The 25,781-nt window shown below is 39.8% G+C and overlaps 1 protein-coding gene across 3 annotated transcripts in view; it reads right to left on the bottom strand.

The window, feature by feature from the left end:
- The window catches only part of zfhx3 (zinc finger homeobox 3), a 284,113-nt gene extending 258,699 nt beyond the window's left edge, over window positions 1–25,414 (bottom strand). For all 3 annotated transcript variants that reach the window (XM_014335913.2, XM_042220537.1, XM_042220538.1), the window contains exon 1: window positions 24,974–25,414. The gene's annotated coding sequence lies outside the window, so the exon portion shown is untranslated. The remainder of the gene's footprint in view (window positions 1–24,973) is intronic.
- Between the last annotated feature and the right edge of the window lie 367 nt (window positions 25,415–25,781).

The raw sequence follows: 25,781 nt of genomic DNA, 5'->3' as shown, positions 1-25,781 counted from the left end.
ACAGATGAAGCTGTAGGGCTGATTCTGCAGGTTTTCCTGCTGGCATCAAGTCCACTCAACTGCGAAGACATTTCCTCATTAGCCAACCTCAGCTTTAGACAGCTGTGGGGCTCAGAGAGTGTTCATAACTGTATATATGAAGGTGTGCACAGCAGGCATGTGTGCGTGTGAGAGAGCAAGGATCATAGCATAGTGTAAAAGTGAGTGTTAGTGTGTGTGTGTAAAAAAAAGTGAAGGCAAGGAAAGACGAAAGAGGCAGACGGATTCTCAAAAGTAGAAGAAAACAAAAACAATCAGATCAGAGTACAGTAGATTTGCAGCGGGTGCACTTCAGTGGTGGTAAGAGGTCTGCCAGCTTGACCTGCATCTCTGACCCACGTTTTTTTGTGTTGCTAACCCTAACTGTCAGAGGTTTTGGGCTCTGTGTCCTATGCTTCCCAGCCCAGGCTAAGCTATGTTCCAGAGCCAGTCAGAGTCAAGGCCAAGATCAGAGCTCCGAGTGAGGTGCTACATGTTTCAGCCTGCCCTGGCCCCATTGCAGAGCAAAAGAGATGAAGGGATATGTGTGAGATAAATCACTAAGTGCCTCACCTTGGGTCACCGATCACACCAAAGGCCACCAGCAATCTCTATTTGAGGCACTGCATTTGCTGCTTCAGGGCTTTGCTCTCTGGCCTTGCTATAAATCAGCATACAACATCTTAACCCCATCTCTCCCTGTTCTTTATACCCCCATCCAAACCCACCCCGCCCCATTACTAAAGATTACATTAAAACTGTAAAACTGCGTCAGTTTATGAGACGCTTCCAAATAAAATAACGAAATAGCAAAAACTATGGGTACTAAACCTAATTTTATTACATGAATTAAGCTGGTATTAGGTAAATATGCTCTTTAATTAAACAGAATATATTTAATCTAGCATCTGCAAAAGCAAACAGAGTGCCAGACGCATTACAGCTCGCAGCTTCCTTCACTAATAAATCTTAAGCTATGGCATAATAAATAGACTGTTAAATGTGATGCTGTGTCAAGATGAACAAAAACATTAAGAGGAAAATACTGCAGTGACGTGACTGCTATAAAAATATTAGAAAACTGATAATCACAATGAGATTGGAGTCTTAAATTGTTGTTTAATTTCCTCTAAAACACTAATAGTGAAGTTCATGGAAATCACTACAATACTGATAAAATATAATTGGTGCACAGATACAAGTTCCACCTTGAAAAGATAAAGCCCATAACTCTCAGCATACCTTACTAAGCTACATGGTAGATGAAGAGCACAGATGCAGATTTTAATAAATGGTAAATAATGTTTTTCTTTTCTTTTTATTACAGACAAACCAAGGTTTATGTTTAAGAGCAGGCATAATGCCAGTAGTCCTGTCAAGATTCTTTCTGCCCTTTGTCCTGCTTTAAATTGTCCTCTCTTAACATGACACAGACCCTTCTCCAGTGAAAAGGCTTTAAGGAAGCAAGAAAGAGAGATCGTATCCTGGGAATAATAATTGTCAGTGTACCCCAATGTGTTTCAGGTACTTGACGTTGTGGATACGCTTACGTAACTTCACTGTAAATTTACAATATCTAAAATGTTAAAATATATACTATGAAATTAAACTATTACATCATACCAGCCCTTGGATCATTAATATCAGCCAAACGTTTCACCCCATTTCACATATTTATTATTCATCATATCCAAAACACGGATGTTTATGAATCATTTTTGACCACAAGTAATGTCAAAAAACACGCCTAACCCATTTACACGCTCCAAAGTCATAAATGAGCATGGTTTGGTTAATTTAACATGACGCTAGCTTGAGGAAACAAAAAATAACAAAAAAACACAAATAAATAAATAAACAAATAAATGAAATGAAAACTGTTTTAGCCAGTTTTTGCTTACAAATGGCAAATGTTTCAATAAAACTTATATTTCTGGGAAAAATCTGAATGCCTCTGAGGTTTCTTTTTTAAACATATATCTAAAAAAGTCAAAGTCAAATTTAAGCACACCAAAAGCTTCCACATGCACGTGACTAGCTTTCCCGACACATCTTTTCTGACTTTTCCCACCTATGTTTGACTTAAGTCAGCAAACTTAGAGACACCAATCTTTTTGAGAAAAGGTGTGCTATAAAAACGGGGAAATCATACTTATGGAGCTACCTGCCTGGAAACTCTTTGTCCCCAGCCTGTCCAAAAGACAGTCTGTCAGGCTCGTACTGCCCTAAGTGTGACTGTTCTCCTTCTCTTCCATTTCCTCCTTCTCTCCTCAGGTGTCATAATGGCAGCAGACCAGGCCTTGATGGAGGTGAGATGGGAGCAATAAAGAGTGATCCACAGGGAGCAATGCGGGGGTGTCACATGTATGGCATTGCTGTATCACTATGGAACAGCAGGCCTTGGTGCTGCAGGAGAATGCTTTTACACTGAAGGAATGCTGCAGGTGATACATACAATTACATGACATCTAGAACCCTGACAGGCTGACACCCACAGACTTCAGCCATGTTTGTATGTGTGCGCATGTGGGTGTGAGCATATAACTGTGGGTTGCAAGGTAGAGAATGAACAACAACAGCATAAGTGAAGGAGGAATGAGGGTCCAAATTTATTTTCCAGAAAAACGAACATCCTATTAAGACTGGAAAATCAGTCGTTTCACTCTCAAAAGGTTCTACATCAGCCATTCAGGAAGTATGCTAATAATAATCAGAACGCTTGGGCAGGAAGGATAAAGAATTTCAAGGAAGGATAAAATACTATGGCGCAGTTTGGCTTTTAATGTGCTCATGATTGAGGGAAAAAAAGGGTACAGTTGAGAAAGTGTTGCAGAGAGGAGAGAGAAGTAAATACTAAGAGTAATTTTGCTTCTTCTATTAACCTGATGTGATTACAATAGCCTGATGGGCTGCCTTATTTCATGGAATATTAAATTCAAAAGTGGCTCAGAGGAAGGACGCTGCAAAGAGGGGGAAGGGACCACATGTCTTCTCATGTTTACTTTTTCAAATGACCAGCAGCCCTGTATACATATATATATACATATACATATGTATGTATATATCCACACATGTATATATACATACAGATTAAGATTTTTGATTATATTTGCTGTAAATGACATATTACAAACACTAAACGAGTAGCTCATTTTCATTATTATTAGTAAAGTAAAGTGAAAAAAAAATAAGCATGTTTCATCCACAACAGTCCAGCGATGTTAACTGTAGGATTTCAGAGAGGCAATTGATTTTTCAGGCATAAGGTCAATGTTTATGGATGGGTGGATACAGGCTGCAGTGAAAACAGTTGTTCCACTTTAGCAACTACAGGAAAGCATGTGATCAACACAGATTTCATGGCTTGTGGCTTTACCTTGTTGGTTTTACCATAGTATTTAGTGTAACACACATCACTCTTTTCCTCACTCGAATTCTGCAGTTTCTTTTCTGTCTCTCTATCGCATTTAAAAACTGCCATGCCTACAGCATTATATTGGTTTGCAGTGATGGATTTTTTCCCTTTAAGCCTGTCTTAAAGTGTATCTTTGTAGTTAGACGTTAAAATACTTAGTCCCTTTTGAAACATAACAGAAAAAGACTTTCAAAGTCACAGAGAAAAAAGTATATGAATTAACTAATTTCTAGCCACATTTGTCATAAATCATTATTAAGGCTACAACAGTTTAAAGATAGAGCTGGATTAAATTGTTTAGAATGAAGTTCATAGGTACATGGAGAGCAAATCTAAACAATTTCTACCAATCCAATATGCAGAATTTTTTTTTTTTCATTTTCATTAGATAAATTTACCATTTAGTGGACAAAATTGATTTAACGGTAGCAAAATGTCAACTAACTAGTTGAGATTTTTTGTAACTAGCTGTAACATATTTGCATGGGCTCTTCTAAATACAGGAAGTGGAAGAATAAGAAGAGGAAGGGGGAAAAAGACACAGCTACTCTGTGTTAATTTAAAGAATTAATTCCATCCACTGGAAAAACTGGACTTGTGTTGCCTCATTTCACCAATGTACCTCAGACATTTCGTCCACATGTTTTATAACACTTAAAAACACTAAAAAAATGCAGCTGCCCTGTGATGTCTAGAGGAAATGAAGTTAGAAGGCAAACTCATCATTAGTCTTTAGATGAAATCAGATGAGAGTGAGTGTTCAAGCATCGTTATCCAGACTGGGCTTTTATGAGCAAACACTGTGCCGTTGTATAGTATGGGATGCATAATAAGCACCTCTACCCTCTGGGAGAGTGCAGCCATCAGTGCGGCTGTGCTGTGTTGTGATAAACCTCCTCTATCAGCATGTATCTACATTAGCTATCAGCTCTCTGGGTGTAATAACAGAATAGGACACCACCTCACCGGCTTTAGAAGAAAACCCTCAAGAGCAATAATAAAAAAGTGCATCAGTTTTCAGCTTGGCAATTATGTTCTTTCCATATTATGACAAATTTTTCACGAAAGTGTCACAGCAATCATTTTCTATGCAGTGTGAAATAAAAACAACAACAACAAAAAAAAGCTATACTGCACGTATCAGAAGACATGCAGATACTGCGTGTGTGTCTGGATGTACACTACTAGGTAGGACTGCAGGGTGGAGCCGTGAGATAGGATGCCACCTATTATTTAAACTGAAAGATCTCACTCCAGCATCCAGTGACTGCTGTTTGTTTCACCAGCAAAATTAATGCCTACGACTTCAGTTTCATTAAAAAAATGCTATTTTGGACTAATATTGAGTGCAGTGCTACCCTCCCTAAAAATCAAATGGCACAGTATGGAAAATCTTGCTTCCATTTCACCAATGTCAGATTCCTGCTAACTACAATACAGGTAAAAAAAAAAAATGCAATCTATTTTCCTTCTTTGTCCCATCTTTCTCCCCTAAACCAACAGATGGCCACCTCTCCCTAAGCCTGAGTCTGCTGGAGGTTTACTTCCTGTTAAAAGGAAGTTTTTCCTTCCTGCTGTCACCAAAACGCTTGCTAATAGGATGGTCACATGATTGCTGGGGTTTTCTCTGTTTTATTTGTATTATTATAGGGTATTTACCTTAGAATATAAAGCGCCTTGAGGCAAACGGTTATTGTGATTTGGCACTATATATATATGGAATTGAATTGAAATGTATTTATTGTTTGAACTAATCTATACATCAGTTTTGGCGTATGTGTTGTTCAATATGCACTGATACGAAAACTGCTTTGAATAATTTAGATATGTTGATAAAACCATTGTTTACGATATTCTTAACACTGTCGACAGGACATGCAGCAAAGTATAAAGAGGTGTAGACAGTGGTGCAGTCAAGCAGTGTTTTCACCGTAGCACGGTATGTTGCTAACTATTTTGTAAAGTACATTGCTGAAAAGTTAATAAACAATGACCCCTTTGTGTTCCCACTCCGTGATGATTGGCTCCACTGAGTCTGTGAGTGAATGAGCAGAGAAATGGGGGTGTACCGAAGAAAACTGATTGACCTAAAACCAGACAGCTTTCACATTATGCGGCTGATGTTTTTCTGCTTTCTCCATGTTGTCCTTCAACTGACCTACATGTTCATGCTTTGGCCCTCTAAAATTAACTTTTGTGCCACATGTTAGGAAGGTGACTATTACATGCAACCTGATGTCTGCTACCCTTTAACTGGCTCTGAAATAAAGAGCAGAACACCTCTGTTTTAGGGTCCAAGGGCTAACCGAAGGACCAATTAAAATAAATAAATAAATAAATTTCCAAACATTATTTTATTGAGATCTTTACTACCTAAAAAGATAGTAAACTCCATAATCCAGTTTCAGGCCTTGAAATCAACACATGGGTCTGTTTTGGTGTGGTGTAAGGGGAAAAGAAGCAGAGGAGAGGGTGGAGAGAAACACCACATACAGGGTGTTTACAGATCTCTCCAGGCTCACCACATGAGATTACAGTCTAATGTTTAACAGACCAATTAAGGTTTTTATAGAACATGGAGCCTTTGTTGCAGGAGGGCTGGCACAGCATTTCTTTACTCTCTCTGCGTTTGTGGATTCGGCACTTAAACACTTTCATTCTAAACTTACAATCACATTCCTAATAAGGTGCGAAGAAATGCAGGTATTGATCAGAACAAAATAATGTAAAGATAGAGACAGAGGACAAGGAGGTTTAAGTGAACTACAGCGAACCCTTTATATAAAGTGATCGACAGACTTCAGAGACACTTTTGTGGCGCAATAAAAGTGAGAATAAAAGCTACAAGTACTTTGTAAGAGATTTCCTTGCGAGGCACAGGTAGTTTGGAGGCTACAATTTGGAGTGCAGCTTCAGTGGGTGAAAAAGGCATCCCACAACAGTCACCAGCAGAGAGGATCACTACAATGTTAGGAACACAGGCTTCCACTCTGCTTCTCCCCACTGGTAGGCCTAATCCCCTTGGTAGAAGTCTGAAGCATGGAGGTTGTTACCACACAAAACCACAGGAGGAGCAGATTGCCCTCCTGTGTCACAGTCTGACGGGCTCAGCCTGGCGTTTCAGGAGGGTGCACGAAGGATGCCTCAGCACACAACACAAGCACATAGAATAACTGTGTCTGCACTTTTTGTTTTACTTTCAACATCTATTTGAAATGCAACTAGATCATGCAAAAGACATATCTTCAAACATACAGAACATGGGTGCATGACATCAGCCATTCTGCAGGCCGCTTTGCAACCCACCTCCACACAGGCTGCTGTAAGTGAATAGGTTGTTCTGTATTGATACCTTCCTCCTTCTTCCCCTGACCCTTCCAGGCACGCTCCTCCCACCTTTTGCTTTTCAAGTACGCTTGAAGATGGGTGGAGTTTCACAAAAGAAACACCACCAGCAAATATAAAACCAAGCAGAAAGTAAAGGATAATTGAACGGTTGGTATGTTTTTTGCTTATTGTGTCCTCTATAAAACTTGGGCTGGTGTAATGTCTGAATAACAGATTTTATCAGTACAATGGAATATATACAATGCAATAATTTTTGAGATATGTGTCAATACAAAAATACTGTTTGACAGTGAACGTCATATAATTTTCCTCTAGTATTTCCTCTAGTAATGCAATAAACACAGATAGCGGCTAAAATATTTGCAGTCATGTTTAGGCATTAATGATCACTAATGCTTTTGGTTGAATGATAGTCCAGCATTTTTCTTTCTTAACATAGTTTGTATACAAGTTTGTACCTATAGAAACATTCACAGCAGCTTCATTTGTCTAAGGATGCAAGAGCAAAAATATGTGCAGATCTGAAAGAAAATTGTATTTAACAACCAATATGTGTGGGATGAACAATTTAAGGTTGTTAAACTTGTTTTAAGGTACATTTTCACAAATATGCACTTATGTTTCAAGTTGTGGTGTGGCTTTATTAATATTTGACAAGTCCTTCAAAACTTCAACCAAACATTTTGTTACCTGTGCTTACACAAATGATCAGGAGGTTCACCTTTCTATTCTGAAGTCTTGCAAATCATTGTAACATTTATAGCCAAGTCTTGCTTTATTACCTAGAATTCCAAAGTTCGTAGATATACGTGCTTTGTTTCATATTTCCAAGGGTGCTGTTTAATGCGACATATATTAATTGTGCTTATACTTATGTCATTGAAATTTAAATATATATATACTACTCAATTTTCTGCATCGGCTGTAATAGCATACCCTTTAAAACACCCTAGAAAAAGGCCAAACAAATATAATTTCACTGTGATGCTAGTAGCCACGCTATTCGTTTTATTTAAATACCACCATAGGTGTGATCGAGACAGATTTATGGTTTGAAGATTCTGTGTTGTGAAATATTCTCCTTGACATTTATAAAAGACAGCATTTAAATGAGCTCAGTCAGTATATATATAGACTGTAGTTTTCTCCACAGTGATGAAGTAGGGAAGCATCATGTTTGAACCAGGTGTAACATGCAGGTGAAGGAGGAGTGGGCTGTTTAGCAAAGCTGCTCTCTCTGTGGTCATGTTCTATCTCCTCTCTCTTTGCACTAAGGTCTGTTATCAACCCAGATGATGTAGGGAGATATAATGGTGTGTGTGTGTGTGTGTTATTTTAGACTTTAAATTACAGCATCCTAATAGTAGGGTGTAGTCCTTCATTCCAAATCAGCAAAGGTTTGCAAAAAGTTGGAAACAGTGCTTCACTTTATGCTTAATAGACTCAAATCATGTATTCAAACCAACTTCGGAGGAAAACATTTATATGCATAGTATGCTTTTTTTCTGCCACTGGAACTTTTGTACGAAATTATCAGAATTATCCACAGGGTCTACATTGCTGAGCCATGTACTGTGTGGACAGACTCAGTGTTTGACTCTCTTTGGCTAACTAGGTTCTACAAACCTTTCTAAAGTATAGTACATGAGTCGTTGAGCACCTTGAAATGAGGACTCCCACTGGTAATTGTCACTAATTGTTCTTCCAACTACTGAGGTCTTCATCGCCATTCATTGAGTGCATATTACTACATGGTGCACAGTAATGACATGCTCCTTTTTGGAAGCATGCTGTAATGGTAGGCTCTTTATCCAAACCAATTGTTTAGCTAAAAACGCTGCCAAGAGTTCCATTTTTTTTGCTCTTTTCGCTGCAGTTCAGATGACTAGTTTCAAATCTGTTAAGACTCATATTCTTTACTGGGTCAAAGACGAAATGTTTTCCACATGAAAAATGTGTGTCTACATGAAAAAGGGCAACAGACATGTCTGCAACTTGCTTATTCTTCATTGTTTTTGTAATTTTGTAAACAACTAACAATATACAAAGAAACCTTATCAGGTAACCGTGAAGGTGGGTAGAATATTTATAGACTGACTAGGATTTGAACAAATATGAAAATCGGAACAAAAAGTGCAATAGCGATCATATGAGAAGAAACGATCACCATTTAATTGCCTTAATTTACACCCTATATGACAGCTGTACATGTATGATCTCTCATGCCCAGTCCACCAGGACCCAGGACATATATATGAACAGTCATTCACCTGTTTTCAGGTAAGGACATCAGTTTATGCAAATGTTCGCCATCTTCTTGAAAACGATGTCTATTTACCCAAACGTGCACCTGTTTCTTCGATAAAGACCCAGCATGAAAGTGCTGCAGAGCCCCTGCTCCGCTACATATGACAATAGTCTGGTCCGCGAGTGTGCAAAGTACAACAACCTCTGCTCCCAAATTAGACCTACCACTGAGCCCACTGACAATGGGATGCTGAGATGCAATTACCAAAAAAAACCTACCACCCCTCCACCTAGCCACCCATACATACACACCCATTCACTAGCACCCCCTCTCTATGTACACCCCAAATAACCACCGACTCCACACTTCTCAAAAAATTCCTCCCCTTTTCTCTTTCCTACCCCTTCTTCCCCCAAATTTCACCCACTTTGGAATCCACAGGCAACAGGAATCTGTGTGTTTTGTTCTATGCATCTATAGGTGTCAGTTGCGCTAACAGCACCGCTGATGCCAGCCAAGTCAAGGTGTCCGAGTCCCTTCAAGTCAAAATCCCGCTGGGCGGAGACCTCTGTTATTTAGCACCTTTTTCTCCCCTTATAGTCTCGTGTCTCTCTTTCTCTCTCATTATCTTTTTTTTAATATATATTTCTTTATTCTTTTCAGATTCTGTCATCCCTTGATCTTCTGGATGCTGCAGTTACACTCGAGGTTGCGCTGGAAAAGGGGAAGATAATAGGAAACAAAGTGAACACGTTGGTGGGAGCATAAAGGTGTTGACGTGAGGGAGAAAGAAAACAGCACTCAGAAGTAACCTTTAAGCAACATGGTCATTAACACCTCCATTACAAACCATTCTGTATGAGCAGCTCTATTAGTCATTCAGAGCCCACGCTTCTCTTCAAGACAGCCATACATTTCTTTTCTTTCTTTTTTTTTTGAGCAAGACAGCTGGATAGTAGAAAAGACCTCTTTGTTTTCTTTTAAACAACACAGTCATCATCATCACTACCACCAGCTGTTAGTATGGCTCTTGCATTAAACTGATCTGCCTGAATTCATTTACACAGTCAACTGTAAACTATGATATGGCAGGTCAAAACTGAACAGCTAGTCCTCGAAAGAAAATGTTACAGCAAGTAAAATTACCTAATTAAAATGTCACAATTTCACAAAAGAAGTATAAATGAGGTAGTTTAATAAAAAATGAAGCTGTGAAGGCGTAACAAAACGTAAACCAATATTTGCCCATTAATTTATTTTTTATTTTCCTTAAATGAAATAATGAAGGCTATCCACATTTTCAGTAATATTATGCAAATTGTGCTTCTAATCACACGTTTACTTCTTGTATTTACCTATTTTGGAACTTGCTAATCCATTTTTGAAAAAGCACCTTTTCCTCCTCACCTTTATTAAAGCCACAATAGTTTTTAAACTGAATACTTGTTTTTTCTATGCAATTCTACTAAAACTTCACCCATTCACCCAAGTTGTTTCATAATTCAAATGGAAAAAATTAACAAGACAAGGAGTCATTAACACCTTAACCAGGTGTAACGGAAAAAGTGATTTGTTAGAGGTCTGAAAATAGGTCCTCTTTCCCTACTCATAATTACAGCTTTGAAACATATTATCTTACAGGTAAGGATTTAGAAAGGTCTTCCACACAGTGCTAACAAGGCCTACTGAAACTCCAAAGGACCATGCATAAGTCTTAATTACATAGGTGAATATTACTACCCATCAACCCCTGCTGCTCCAATATTAATTACTATACAACAGACATTTTATCTCACCCATTTTTTTCTGGCTTTACCTATTACAAAGTTAACTTTCTCTCACTTTAATTCTGAGTCATATACAGCATATTTTTAATTCCTGTAATAATGGCATAAATGCCAGACAATTCAGTGTAGAAATAACATAGACAATCATTTAAAAGAGTAAAATAACATACCAGTGTGTGCCCACTAGATGAAAAACAGTCATTCAGCATAGTAAAAGTTTTGTTCGATGGCTTGTGGAGGAAACTGTACAACAAAATGTATTTACCTGTTAACAATTCTAAACTATTTGAGATGTTTTAAGTTTTTAGTACCAATACATAGTATGTATTTTTGCTATTGTAGATTTCTTGAAATATGGTGACATTCATATTTCATTCATATTCCACACAAGCGGATTCTTTTCTTTTACACAGCAATAGGAAATATATATATATATATATATATGTATATATATATATGTATATATTATGTCAACTTCTGTTTATTCTGGTTTTATATATTATATCTGGGTTTAATCATTGCCAAACAAACAAAATATATAAATTATATGCGACTTTTATAAAGCACAACAAAAATGGGTATATGCAAATAGGAGCACAACCAAGGACCACACAAATCCATGCACCACACCTAAACATCTTGTGAAAATATGAGCAAAGTCAATTTCAGCCGGGGTCGTGCATGGTGATGCTCTCTCTGATATTGTAGTGGTCACGGTCTGTGTGTATGTGCTGTGGACGTGAGTGGATCCAGCCAGGGGAGTTAGTGCAGGGGTGGAGGTGGGATGGGGTGCTGCTGGATGGGCCGAGGGTTTCTTTGAAGTCTGGATTCCAATTAAACCCCTGACTGAGTTCTAAGCGCACAAGAAAAATGACTGGGGTACATGACATGGCCAGGTCCCCTCGTCCAGCCAAGCCTTTCCATTTTAGCCTCTTTGTCTCCATGCAGCTCCTAATATTTATGATCACCCCTCCTAACATAACCCCCACATCAGGCCTACCCCCCACCCCAATCCAATAGTAAAAAGAAAAAAAATCTGGATGGGACTTGAAAACAAGGATGGCAGAGAGGAGAGTCGTTTCACTGTTCAATGCAACTGAGAATACTTGAGGTATGTCCAAACAGAAAGATTAGGTGAAAGTGGAGTAAACAGAAGAGGTAGAAGACAAAGACAAAGTAAAAGACAAGGACAGAGGCGAGTGCAATGTGTAGAACAGGAAGAATAGCCTTTTAGAATTATGCATATTATTGAGCAATACAAAACTAGGGATCTTGAACTACTCACCAAAGATTTCCATTTATTTGACAGTAGGTTTTTATTATTATAAACTTTCCTGTAAGCACTGATTTCCATTTATTCAAACTGGAAAACAAAAAAATAATTTAATAAAAAGATCAAACTCAGTAAGATCTATCCTGTGCAACACATGTAGCTAAGCCTATTAGAATTCATGTCAATAACAAAAAAAAAAAGTAAATCAAAAATAGAGGATGCTTTTTCTTCTTCTACTGTAGGCTCACTTGTCTTTTGATTAGCAATTCCTAGAACGACAAGTACCGCGTTTGATGAAACAATCATTTTACGTAACAAAGCAACACAACAGCAGTAATTTTCAGTAATTCTGATCTCACCAGCTAGCCCCTCACAGTGAAAAGCGGTGCATGGAAGGGGACTCTCGCACAATGCCAATCTACCTTAGAAAGCACTGCGATACATCTTTACAAAACCAGTATCTGGCTGTTACTCCGCACAGTTTTGTTTTCTCTTGAAAAAGTGGTGGTAAAACAGTGAATGTGCACCTTAGCTGGGGGACATGTTTTTTGTTGAAAGCGAATGGAGAGAAATGGTGGATTTCAGAGGTATCAGTCCTGCAAGGCAACCGCAGGCAATTCATACAGTACATGGCACTCCGTCTAAAACACACTGCAGCTTTTCTGTTTTTATTTCTGCACCTTCCGCACATGAATTCCATTCTCTTGCACGCTCAGAACAACACACAGTAGGTAACGATACATACTCCATAATTCATTCAGCATTGAATTTCATTTCCTTTTCTTTCTCTCTCTCTCTGTCTTTTCACCCATACCCTACCACACATACATACAAAGTGCAAAAGTACAAACGTGTATTGTTTCTCCTCGAACTAAGTAGTCAAACATATAATAACTCAAATACACAACTAAACACACAAACATGCTCTGAAATAAAATACTGAAAAGTGTCACAGACACCTGGTCAAATGCTTATATGATTCCCAAAGGAACCAGCCTGAATAAACTACTTCCTGCGGGAAAGAAAGAAAGAAAAAAAATGGAGGCAGCAGGTTTGAGCAGAAAGATGAGGTTTATATGATGTCTGTTCTCAGCACAGATGGAGCTGGAGATGGGACGAAGCAAGAAGGGGTTAAGACTGGGAGCCAGCAACCTTTTATCACACTGGAGGGAGACAGGGAGCTGAGAGGCGTAGAGTGGTAAATATTTCAAGATGATAGGTGACATAAACAAAAGGTTTACTCTCATTCCCACTTTTTAAGTTGCAAAATTTGGGGCTGGTAATTCATAACATGCAGGCCTCACTGACACACTAATATGGCACTGAAGAATAGGGCCCTGCAACTCGACACACAAAAAAATATATACCGTTCATAAAACACAGTTTCTTCTGAAACGCTGCAAGAAGATTGAGTCTATTTGTTTAAAATCAGACGAATAAGCATACTCATACTCAGAGCCAAATTGCAGATTTACTATTTTAATATTAAGATAGACAAAAGTGAGAAAGAAATGCAGTAAAGGGGGTGCTATGCATGGAAGACTATGGGGACTCATGAATTTTTGGCGACTTAATCATTCAAACTTTGTTTTGACATCAGTTCTTTTCTCTTGATGCTTGAACTTTTTGAAGATTTTTTTTTTTAGGCGTGTAAATGAATCACTTTCCTTTCTTCAAATCTTGGCCTCCCTTCCCCATCTGAGCCATGGCACTTGGCCTCTGCTCCGTGTCAGAGAGCAGTCTGTCAGTGCGCCTGTGAAAGCCAGATAACCCTTTGATGGAGAGTACCGGTGTTTATTGTTGTCTGTACCCTCCACCTTCCCTCCAACACATATGAAGATTTATTGAAGGAGAGGGCTGAGCAGCGGGAGCCAGCACTAACATGGCAGACCACGATGGCAACAGGAAGGGAGGCAGGAAGAACAGAGGCAAGAGGGAAACACACCAGGGGGCGATGGGAACTCCTCTGACCTGCCTGTAGAGGACCCAATGCTCAGGTAGAGCGGCCATGACGGCTTTTGAGGAGGAAAAATAATTCCGGGACCGACTGTGATTGTCTTCCTCTAACAAAGGTGTGGCTGGAACGCTTAAAGGGAGGGATCTTGGACATAAAAGAAATATAGAAAGCATAGCCACTTACAGTATTGTTAAGTACAAAAAATGTGATTATGTACTTAAATCAGTATTTACATAAAATATAAAATTGCACAACAACAGATATAGTTGTTGGGGCATTTTTTTTGTAACTTTGTATGTAAAACTATAAACATGTTAATATTGTTCACTAAAGGGAGTGCTAAGGTACAATATTGCACCTTATACTACATGTATAAGGTTAAACAAAGCAGATGAAGCAGTGGTCTGTGCAGAAAATGGTATTTGCAGCTTTTTCATAATTTCCACCTGTGGTTTTAAAGAACGTATTCTAACTATGATCCTACATATTCCCTCCTTTATTTCAGACATAAAGTGGCTTTTGGCTTTGAAGTACACATATATGGTGAATTGTTACAAAAACAACAGAGGGGGGCAAAACAAAGTGAGATGAGATGGACACAGAATGAAAGAGAGGGACAGAGAATGCACAGCAGCGACTCATAGTGCCCTCTTCTGCTCGCAAGCTGCATGATGCACGTTTTCCCAACTATTGATCATCAAAACACATGTGCAAAGCACCTGATAAAGGACAGAAGTCCTTCGTTTTTCTTACATTTCTGCGCATGCACAATGATTTATATCCTTATTTATAGTCATAATAAAAAAATAAAAAAGCTGATGTGCAAACCTATAAACATCAACACATCAAACATCAGATATCGAAAACATGTAGACAAGGTCTGAAGGCACCACCATTAAAAAAGGAGATAGCTAGCACTGATGCATTCATCACATGCAGTTCTTACAAGTAACTGGGCACAATTAAACTTTATTTATTTATTTTTATTTATTTTTTTTGGGGGGGGGGGATCACCCTGAAAGCTTGATTTATCTTTCAGTGAATCGTGATACCTCATATAGATGATATAATCTCTCTATACAGTAAGAACACTGATCTTTGGCCCAGCTGCAACACACTGTACATATACATATGTGTGACGTGGTCAGGCATGTTTTGATTAGAAAGCTATAAAAACTGAAAATCTTGAGCCAAATTGAATTTCTGTGAATTATCTAAAGGCTCAGTAACAATGACAATTTAATACACCTTTGATGAGATTTATCTCTTTTTTTCTGTTAACTGCATTCAGGGAAGATAAACTACTTTCACCGATGTATATTTTGCTCATATTAAAAAAAAAATCACAATGTCATTACAAACTGCACAAAGAAACGTAAAACGCGTTGATGATGAAGTTCTTGGACTGAAAAGAATGCAATAAGTTAGTAAGTTTTCATTGTGTGTGCATAAAAAGAAAACAATATATAGTTGCCCTTGGAGAAAATATTTGCTGTATACTCTATATGTATAAGTGAGGGCTTCTTCACTGAAATGGTAAATGTGTGTACTAGAAACCAATGGTGATCAGACTTCTGTGCGGCTGTGAAATGATGACCCAATTTTAAACCCATATTTGATTACCTGGTTTTATTAAAATTGGATCCAAAGAGACCCGTTCCCCATTTGAATTTAATGAAGGCTGTGTGGCTGACAGGAGGCTTTTGATTTATACACTGTTATTAAATCCGACAAGAGAGCCAGCCAGGTAAGCAGGCAGGAGGAGGTGGAGAGGAGGGACAGAGAGAGAGAGAGAGAGAAAGACAAAGAGAGCAGGACCCAGAATCCTGGCCCTGCACCAGACACAGCAAGACTCGGGGCCCAACAAACCTTCTCTTCCTTTAACCCCCCGCCCCTCCACCCCCCACCTGCTCCACTCTGAGGAGTGCTGGAGCAGAGAACAGCCAAGGACACATGCTGTGTGGCACCCCTCTCTCACATCCCTCTTCTTTCTCTGATACCTCTTCCATTATTCATATTAAAATACAGACTGATGTAAAGATGAATAATAAATGCAGTCAACACAAAACAAAAGCTGGCAGACCAGTACTGTCAAGGTGGCCACTTGATAGAAATGAAAATTTATTGGGTCCATTTATCTTAATAATGGGTTATTTTTTCTAAGACATAACAAATTAAACAAATTAAAGTTTCTCCACTCTTGAGATTACTTTTGCTTTAAACTGTTTTGTTTTATCGTACATATCATATATATATATGTATATATATGTAGAGAGAGAAAGAGAGACATATAGATATATAGCTATAAATAAGAGAGAGAGAAATAATAAATAAATAAAAGGACACTAAATGACTACACCTGTTTTGTAGAAAGAAATGCCATACCTCGCAGATCCCTTCCTCTTTGGAAGTTCAAAGCAGCTGTTTAAAATACATAAGCATGCTTAATATAGGGGAGCCTCACACTTACAGTCCCGGACTGTACTGCAAACAAATCAATCACTGACTCTAAGACACTGGCCAGAAACTTGTGTGAAAAAGACAGTGGATTTCTCACTTTTGTTTCGTTTTTCCTGCCAGGGTTCAGAAACGATCGAGTGAAAATGCAAAGCATGGCTGCTCTGTGACCAGCTTCAGGACGGAAGCAGTGGGGCTGCTGACGAGCAACGTTTTCCTGGAGGTTAGTGTCCGGTGGAAAAGATAGATACTCGCCAGACACACTGGCTAGACATTTACTCAAGATGGAGAAAGATACAGTGTCCCCCACCAAATCCGCATCCCTACCCCCCACTTCCATCCTAGCAACAAAAAAGAAGAAAAAGAAAAAAAAGGGGCAGAAATCAGGAGAATGAGAGACAAAAACATTCAGGGAAAAAGTCTATCAGATTCCAGCCCAGCGTGCCTCTTTTAAGATGATTAGATAAGTGCCTTTATCTTTAAATGTGTTTTGTATAAATGCTGTCATTTATTTCTAGCACTTCAGACAGCATGAATCAAAATGTCCTTGATGTTTGCTCAGTGATTAATATTGTGAAAATTCGTCATGCAGAGTTTCACAATTAATATGGGCCCAACACACTGAGTGTCTGCCTGAATATCTAATATAAAAGCAAAATGGGTGAGGATTGCATTTTGTTTTTAATGTTTTGCTCAAGCGGAGCACTGCTGTCATGCCTGTTTTTTTCAGGATGTCAGACAAAAAGAGAGGAGAGATGGAGAGGGAGGGATCCTGGAGGATGGGGGGAGGAAAGGAGGAGAGATGGAGGAGCTGCTGACATGCACTTGTCTCCAATCTCTTCGAATCCATTGCACAATTCATCTGCTTTGTCTCTACTGCCACGGCTGAGGACAATCAGACCAGACGCCCATTAGATTCCTCATACTGCCCCCCCTATGTACCCCCCCACCCCATTCACCCACCACCCCCAAACACCTTTTTTTTTCTTTTTTTTTTTCATGTGACATGCTGACTGAAGGAGAGGCAATGCAATTCACAAGCCTTCCCAAACAGGGAAATGTCAGGAAGGGAACCCACATCAAAACCATGTTGTCATGGAGATATAGTACAGTCCAGAAATTACAGACTAACACATAAGCATCTGCGATATATACAGTATACACACACAAGCTTCTGTGCGCGTCCTAAGAAATACATTTACTTTCTGCCTTTGTTGTTTGTTTTTTGGATAAACAATATATGAACAGTAAAAGGGAAAAAAATGGCTTTCTGTCTGGTGATGTTTTTTTCCACACTAAATCGCTCTCCTCCTTTAATATATTTTGGTGAATACGATTTTAAAAATGACAAAATTTATAAAGAATACCAAGAATAATTGCGACACAAAAAGCAAATTATCATGTTTTTCTTTTTACCACAGAATTTTAGAAAACGTTCGGTTAATTTCCAACAAAAGGAACACCATTTTTCTTTGTGGCTAAAAAGAAGCATGTTCAAAATTTACAGGAAATAATGCAACCGTTAAAATGAGAAAGTAAAATTCTCACTGAAAGTAAAACTGCATTCAGTTGGTGCGAGTTTGTCTGTACGCTCAAAGACAGCGTAATCGACCCCGATTCTTTGGTGGATGTGTAAATGCTTCCGCTTCGGGGAAATTCTACAGCAAGGTCATGTGACCACTGTGTCCATCCACAGTAGCCATTCTTCAGCCAATAGTGTTATCAGACGAACAGCGTTCCTGGAACGCTTGGCATTTCGATGATCTCTTCTTGCAAAAAAAAAAGGCCGAATGAAAGAGTGAAGGGAGAAAGGAGATAAAAAAAAAATGTGCTCCTTCACCTCACTTGTTTAGGAGGCTGCCAGCACTTAGCTTCAGCTTTTGAGAAGAGCTAGACCGGCTCTGACCTAGTGCAAGAGGATCTTCTATCCCAACAGCCATATTCATACACCACCAGGCCTCACTGGGGTCACTTTATTGAGGTTACTCTGCTCTGCACTACATAAAAAAAGAGGAGATTGAGGGATATTAATGGTAAATGTGGCATAGTTACTGCTGTAAAACCCCTTCTTTGCCCTCCCTTTTTTCTTTGTTTGGCCAGAGGAGCTGAAGGCTTAGGGATAAAAGTACTGCTCAAATCATGAGACAGGGATAAAGCCAGGAAGAGATAGCGAGCTCTGACCCAACGACAGAGTGGTGGATAATTAAAACACCCAGGGCCCCCGAACTGCCCTCATCCATCTCTCCGTTCTTTTTCTCTCCTTTTCTTCCTTCGCTTGCACACACTAAGCCTCTCCCATCACCCCTCAGAAAATGCACATACACATTCTTACATCCTCAGATAACAAAACATACAAGACGACACAAATGCATATTGAGATGTGATGCTGAAATTCTACCAGTGAGATCCACCAATGACTGGCCCTCTGGGTAAAAACCATAAAAAAAGGGAAGCACACGTCACTCCCACTGCCTCTGTGCAATCTGTTTATTTTTCATTTGTACATTTTTAAGGATCATGAATGATTCCTGTTTTTATCTGATTACTCCCAGACAGTCTGCCTCCAGTGCCTCATAAAAACACAAAGGATAGGAACAAAATGGCGCTTGACCATGTAGTCGGTTTAATTTAACAAATGTCCCTCTGCTTTGGCTTCTAATAACATTCTAAGAGAGTATTATTATTTATAAGATGAAGCAAATAATGGGTTGACTTCTCAAGCACAATATATTCCTTCTACTAGGAAACGCTCCCTTTAAAAGTGAACTGAGAGGAAATTAACCAAAACCTATAGCAAAGGCGTGCATGCTGGAGAGAAGATCAGAGAGTTTCTCCACGCCACCATGAAGAAAGAAAAAAGGACAGTGATGTCTGCATGTCATCTAGGCATATAACAAACCAAGCAAATGTCAGGTGATCACAATGTTCCAACCATGAATTGCAGCTGCTAGCCATGCTCTTAGGCAGGCCATACTGCCCTCTCTTGGTGGCTCCACGACAATGCTGCTGAAGCTTAACAAAGCAGCAATTAGATCATCAGTTTGAGTCTTTTATTTCTTTTGTGGTCTTCATGCAATTTAATGCTAATACTAAAAAAAACTTTCTGTCACACACTGGTTCATGATGATCACTTCCTGATGATTTAATCTTACAAATATTTCCTTTGCTTTTATATTTGATGAAGTGTGGCTGACCGAATGGGGCTGGTTAAAACAGAGCTGGCTCCATATGACATTTGTGTGGTCGTTGACCCAGCATGATAGAGCTGCAGAGTCCTATGAATCGCCTGTGAATGAGGAAGTGTGAAAGGACCGCTGCGCCTGGGGAATCGCAGCTCGAAAGGACCCCCACACATTACCCAGACTGAAGTCATTACCAGCGAGTCTTTGATTTCCACATGCAAAAAGTCAGGTTTAGGACCAATGTGTTGCTCCCCTGGAGAACCGCTTGCAGTGAGTGTGCTCATGCGTAAAGGCTGTCTGACCAACGTTTCAGGAAGACAGAGGGCAAAGAGCTAGCACTGATGAATTTTGAATGTCCTCAAGATGATTTATTAGAGCACTTAAAAGATCTGTAAGATGTCCTTCACACCCAGCTCACCCTCTAATAGACCACAATGTGAAATGGAACAGTCTTTACTAACCCTGGCACTGTTTACAAAGTCAGACACATTTGTCTGTCACAGCATATTCCTTAATATACTATGAGTATAGTGTCTCCAAGCTGTATTCGACTGCAGGGAGAGGGCAGTTAATGTGGGAAGCGATGGCTTTCTGCATGCGTGTTTTTGTTAAGTTGCAGCTACAGAGGCCGGGGAAGGAGTCAAGGGGCGTGAGAAAAAAAACACCTGCTGTTCACTGACCCGCATGGTTGACTGCAAGGTTTGTCTGGCTCACTCCTTGGGAGTGAGGCTGAGACACACTAAAACACATTAAATAAATACAGTGAATTTTAAAAAAAAAAATCCAATATGTATCCAAATTAGTGTCTTTATTTTTAGGATATTAAAAAAACAGCCCTTTCTTTCTAAACACTCTTCGACACTATATGTACACCAGACTAGTTATTTACATAAAATTAACACAAAATATAATGTCAGGTACTTTTTCAGTTGTGAAGAAAAGCCAATTATTGTTTTTTTAATTCTCTCCACTTATTGTAATAAATTGTGTTACATTTTAAATAATAATGTTAAAATTTTGCTGGTGTAAAGCCATGTGGTAAACTAACCTAGTGCCCAATAAATTTAACGTAAAAGACAAGAGAGAGCGGGAGAAAGAGAGGAGTGGCTGTATCTTTAAACTGAAGTGAACTGAGAGCTGCCTGCTGGCATCTACCACCCATCATGGTATGCAGTAGCAGTCAGCAGTGCAGCTCCCTGCACACCTGACTTGAGCAGAGAGGGTTAAAGTCAGCGACAACGGATCTAGCAGCTTTAGTCCCCAGAACAGCCAGCTTACACAGATAAGTGGGCCAGGCTGGATAAGCCTCACTGAAGTATTCTATTACAGTGCCAATTACCTCTTGGTAAATAATATGGGGATGTAGAAAAAGCTACTGACAGGAAGTGGAATGTGTGAGTCTAAAAAAATCTTTTTTCTTTTGTTTCCCTAAATAAACATTTTTAGTCACAGACATCTTAATGCAAAATACGGGAAAGAGAGAGAAAAGGTGTCTATTGCATATTCAAATGTGATGGCAAATATCTCAGCCAGCCTATTGTTTCATCATCAAGTGCAGCCAAACTCACCATGGTCAGGCCCAAACCAGGCCCTAGCTGGCTGTTCTCCAGTGCGGCCTGAGCTGCCTTTCACAGCAGACACCCAGAAACTGGGTTCTCTAATAGGGACAAATTGGCAATGTCTGTGCAGGCCGGTGCTGTGTGCTAGGAGCTGTGAATTGATAGTGATGCCTAATGATCCCCCTGGGTAGATCAATACCAATAATCCTCTTTCCCGCCTATCCTCCTCATTGACTATAGAGAACATGGAAGATCTGGGGAAAACTGCAGCCCAGAGTGACAAGGCCAGGAGTTCAAGGCAAGGGCTCCAACTCCCACACATTTAATCCAACTTTCACTTTACACACAAACACACACACACAGAGAAGTGAAGCCAAAAGCTAAAACAGAGACCAACACTGGCATCTTTTCACCTTTCTCAAAGACCGACATAATATTTATAGACCACAGACATATCCAGCTTAGAATTACAGCTGCACATTTGTAGAGAGGCAACCACAAACATCCAGATGGTCAAACAAACACACGTCTATGCTCCCCACTACCACCAATACTCACATGCAGCAAACTGTACGAATCAAATCAAAACTATCCCATTCTCATGTACTGGGTGATCAATATTTATTTTCTCTTTATGCATTTATTAGTGTGTTCAATTTCACTGGCGAGGAGGGCCTACTTTATATCAATTATTTGTAAAGCACTGTAGCCACAGGCTCCAAAAACTTCAATTGAGATGTGGTTTGTAACAAAGCAAATCTGTTCAGTAATGCAATTATACAACACCACCACAAGAAATATATGATGCCACATTATTCATTTTCTTCTGCAATATTGGAAAAGCATTTGTTTAAAATACCACATATTCAATATTTTCCTGGGCGTGCTGTTTAACAACCAAATACTCCTAATTCACAGAATACAGCTTTATTTATCTGAATTAAGTGATTTATTTTCTGATGATTATTTTTTGATATATTTTTTCCTCAAAATTAAAATATGTTTACAACACCCCACTCCCCCAAAAATCTAATTTTCATCGAGCTTTGAAAGCAAACATTGAAAATATATTTTTACTGAAGGAGAAGCTAGCTGTGAAGCCCATGATATGTTGAGCAGCACAAGGGTGAGGTGAAGCATACAGTCCCAACGGACCTCTGCGTCCATCCGTGTGTGTGTGTGTGTGTGTGTGTGTGTGCAAGCTCGGCAGTCATAAAGCCTCACATCACCCTATTGCACCCCATGGTCGGCAGCTGATTACTCCCACCAAACACATCCATACACTTTATCCCAGCTGTCACAGTGCATACTCATTACCCCCCCTCCTCCCACACCAGCCAGCTGACTCCACGCGGCCACACCCGCCTGGACACGGCTCCAGGGCTATTCTGGGGTTTGCTAATCATAAACTAGAAAAGAATACATTTATAAATGTTCTCTTCTCTTTCCAAGTGCAACAGTACGCGTATTGGTTCTCGCTTTTCCTACGAGCGGCCGCAAATACAATTTTTTGTCCAGAAATTATTTCAAATCTACACCAAATCAATATTGCTTCAATAATTCCATCAATTATATTATGTGTAAATAACTCTACAAATTCTATTAATATTCCACCCATCATGATGTCTTCATTAAGTATGGATTCTGGTGTCAATCCAGTCAATTCTTCCACTGGGGGAAGAACCAAATCATGAACAAATAGAAAAGTAAAGCAAAACTGAATCTGTGTAGCAAATCGATAGCTGCGGAGAGAAGTAAGGTACTGTGAATAATACAAAGTTTGTCGAGATGAGGGACATATCTATCTCCTAAACAAGCCCCCATACTGACCTTACCCACAATAAGAGAGCTATCCCAAATTGCTACAGGTGACTGAGGTGTGTGTGTGTGTGTGTGTCCACGTGTGTGCATGTGTGTGTGTGCTGGGGTGTCCCAGTCATTTCTGTGGTGGGAGATGACAAGAGTGACACACTCCAGCTTCTGTCACACAGTAGGTGTTTCTCCTAAGAGACCCAGGTGTCGTGTCTCAGATCTTTTCGGCTTCATAAAAACACTGCTTCAGCCAGCGCTTCAATCGATCATATACTCCATACGCCTTTGCTGTTGCCACACACAGTTATTTTAGTGCTCTGTGTTGAAGGCCATAACAATTTACAACGAGACTTGGTAAAAAAATAAAAACACACACACATTCAGAGTTTATATTTTAAACTAAATTGTAAACGTTAAAATGCTGCAAACTTACCATGAAAAAAAGAACAAATAAGCCGAGTAGAGAGGGGAGAATATGAGATCCTCGACAATTTTCAAGAAAAAATGTGAATCTTTCTTTTCTTTTTTTCCCCCACACAATCTCTGCGCAACTCTTCAAACATAGACTTTCAAAGACACTGAGCCGCATCCAAAAAGGAAACTAATAGGTCAATAGGCTTTAAAAATAAATTTTAAAACAAACATGTCTTAAGTTTACATTAATTTGTTACATTATATTATATAAAAATCCCCACAAATAAATATAATATAATATCTGATTTGTTATGTTAATGGTAAACACTGGATTTGTACAGATGGTAAAAGGCAAAGGTATGCATGCATCTAATTTGATGCAATCATGATTAAAATCACTGAAAACACAGGAGCGGTTGTAGGTCAAATCAAGCATAAAATGCTATTTCAGTATTCATTTGTAAAATGACTTATAAACTGTGAACTCTGTGCTTGCCAGCGTCTTAGCCTTACTTATTCCTTTCTTGTTTGTTTCCTTATCCCACTGTCCATGCCTCCCACGAAAGCAAAGTGCAGGGCTTAAACAGGAGCATTTAATTCATTACATCATTATGTCATCTCATACTAATCTGCACAGTGGCCTCCGCTGCTTTGACATGCAAATGGATTAGAAAAACGTCTGGGGAGGTAAAGGGGGTGGGAGGGGGAGGGGGGCAAAACAGCAATCATCACGTCTTGTCAATGGGGTGAAAATATGCCCCGAAGCTGCTCCACCATTTTTTTCCCTCTTTCTCTTTAACTGTATTTTTCTATCCATTTTCCCCCCCCTCTCGTTTCCCCCTCACCGGCTCCTCTCTTTTCTTTTCTATATCTTTGTCAGTGAATGCCCCAAACAAAGCAGCAGCGAGATCACACCAAACGCTGGCAATCTGTTGAGGATCAGGCTCCCTATGGAGAACATATAAACAGTAAAGCGTGTGGCACACACTTACGTCGAGCCTCCTCCCATTTACACATGCCCCTCATCTGCATATTCACAAAAAAAAAGCCCCTCTGGCTTTCCCTCATCAGCAAAACCCCTCCCCACGGCCTCATCAGCACACGCCGGCTTGACTAAGGAAAGGCAGCCGGGCTGCAAACGTGTGTTGGCTGGGACCACACATGCACATCCAGATGATACACAAATACACACAAATGCACAAAATCAATTTTTGCACATGCTGTATACAAATGTGCAACGGCAGAGTAAACAGAAATCAGAAGGAGAGTTAGTGAGATCTGGTGATGTGAGCATTGGCCGTGCTCATCTAATTTCCACCCCTCCTTCCTCTCTCCCCCCCCCCCCCTCCCCTTCTCCTCCTCTCCTCTCGTCTCTCTCTTCTCTCATCATCAGGTACCTGGTGACGAGCGGCCCGTGATAATCCACAGCCTCTAACCAATCAATCAGCAGCATCGTAATCAGCAGCGCAGAGAGGGAGAGAAAGAAAAAAGCCCATAACTTACCCCGGGTCGCCTCCAGTCTGCTCAGCACAAGTAGAGATCTGGTCAGGGCTTTGGATGCAGTTATGCTGACTAGTTCACCAGAAATATGAGAAATATTCTGATTCTATCCTTTACCCTTATTTTTCTTTTTCAAAAAAAGTAAATTGATATATTTCTCTGCATCATAAACATGAAACCAACATATAAAGCTCTCCCCCTCCCTTTTCCTATTTCAGTCTGATTTTCACCCTACCTCTCTCTCTTCCTCCCTCACTCTCTTCCTGTCACTCTCTCTCCCTATTTCCCTCTCTCCTCCCTCAGTGTCTGCCTGTTGCAACAGTGTGGACATATACACACTATACGGTGAAGATATATATTAAGAAGCATGCATCTCTGTGCAGAAGATAGAAAAGGCTCGCTGGTGTAATATCCCGCAGATCTGCTGGACCCTGTGTGTCTGTGTGTGCATGAGTTGGGGGGGTGGTGGTGGTGGGAGGGAGTAGAGAAAGCAAGGGAGGGTCAAAGCTAAATGTTCTACAAAGAACAGGGGGACCGAATTGACTTTTTTTTTTTTTGCTGTGAATCAAACACATATTCCCTCCCTCCTTTCCCTTTTATTCACCCCCACCCCCAAAACCCCATTTTACCCCCACCCTACACCAAAACCTCCTTCCTTCTTCCCAATTTCTGCTCATAGGCATTCCCTCTCCAGACATCAGCATCCTTTGAGGGGGTTAGCTGTCTCTAGGAAGAGGAAGAGGTAACGCCGCCTAGCAGCCTTGTACATTTTGCCTTCAGGGTGAGATAGCTGAAAAGCCATGTGCTATCA

The sequence above is a fragment of the Haplochromis burtoni genome, unplaced genomic scaffold (genome assembly GCF_018398535.1).
Source record: "Haplochromis burtoni strain Fernald_Lab_line unplaced genomic scaffold, NCSU_Asbu1 Contig_50, whole genome shotgun sequence".
Taxonomy (NCBI): Eukaryota; Metazoa; Chordata; class Actinopteri; order Cichliformes; family Cichlidae; genus Haplochromis; species Haplochromis burtoni.
This window is presented reverse-complemented; position numbering and strand designations above follow the sequence as displayed.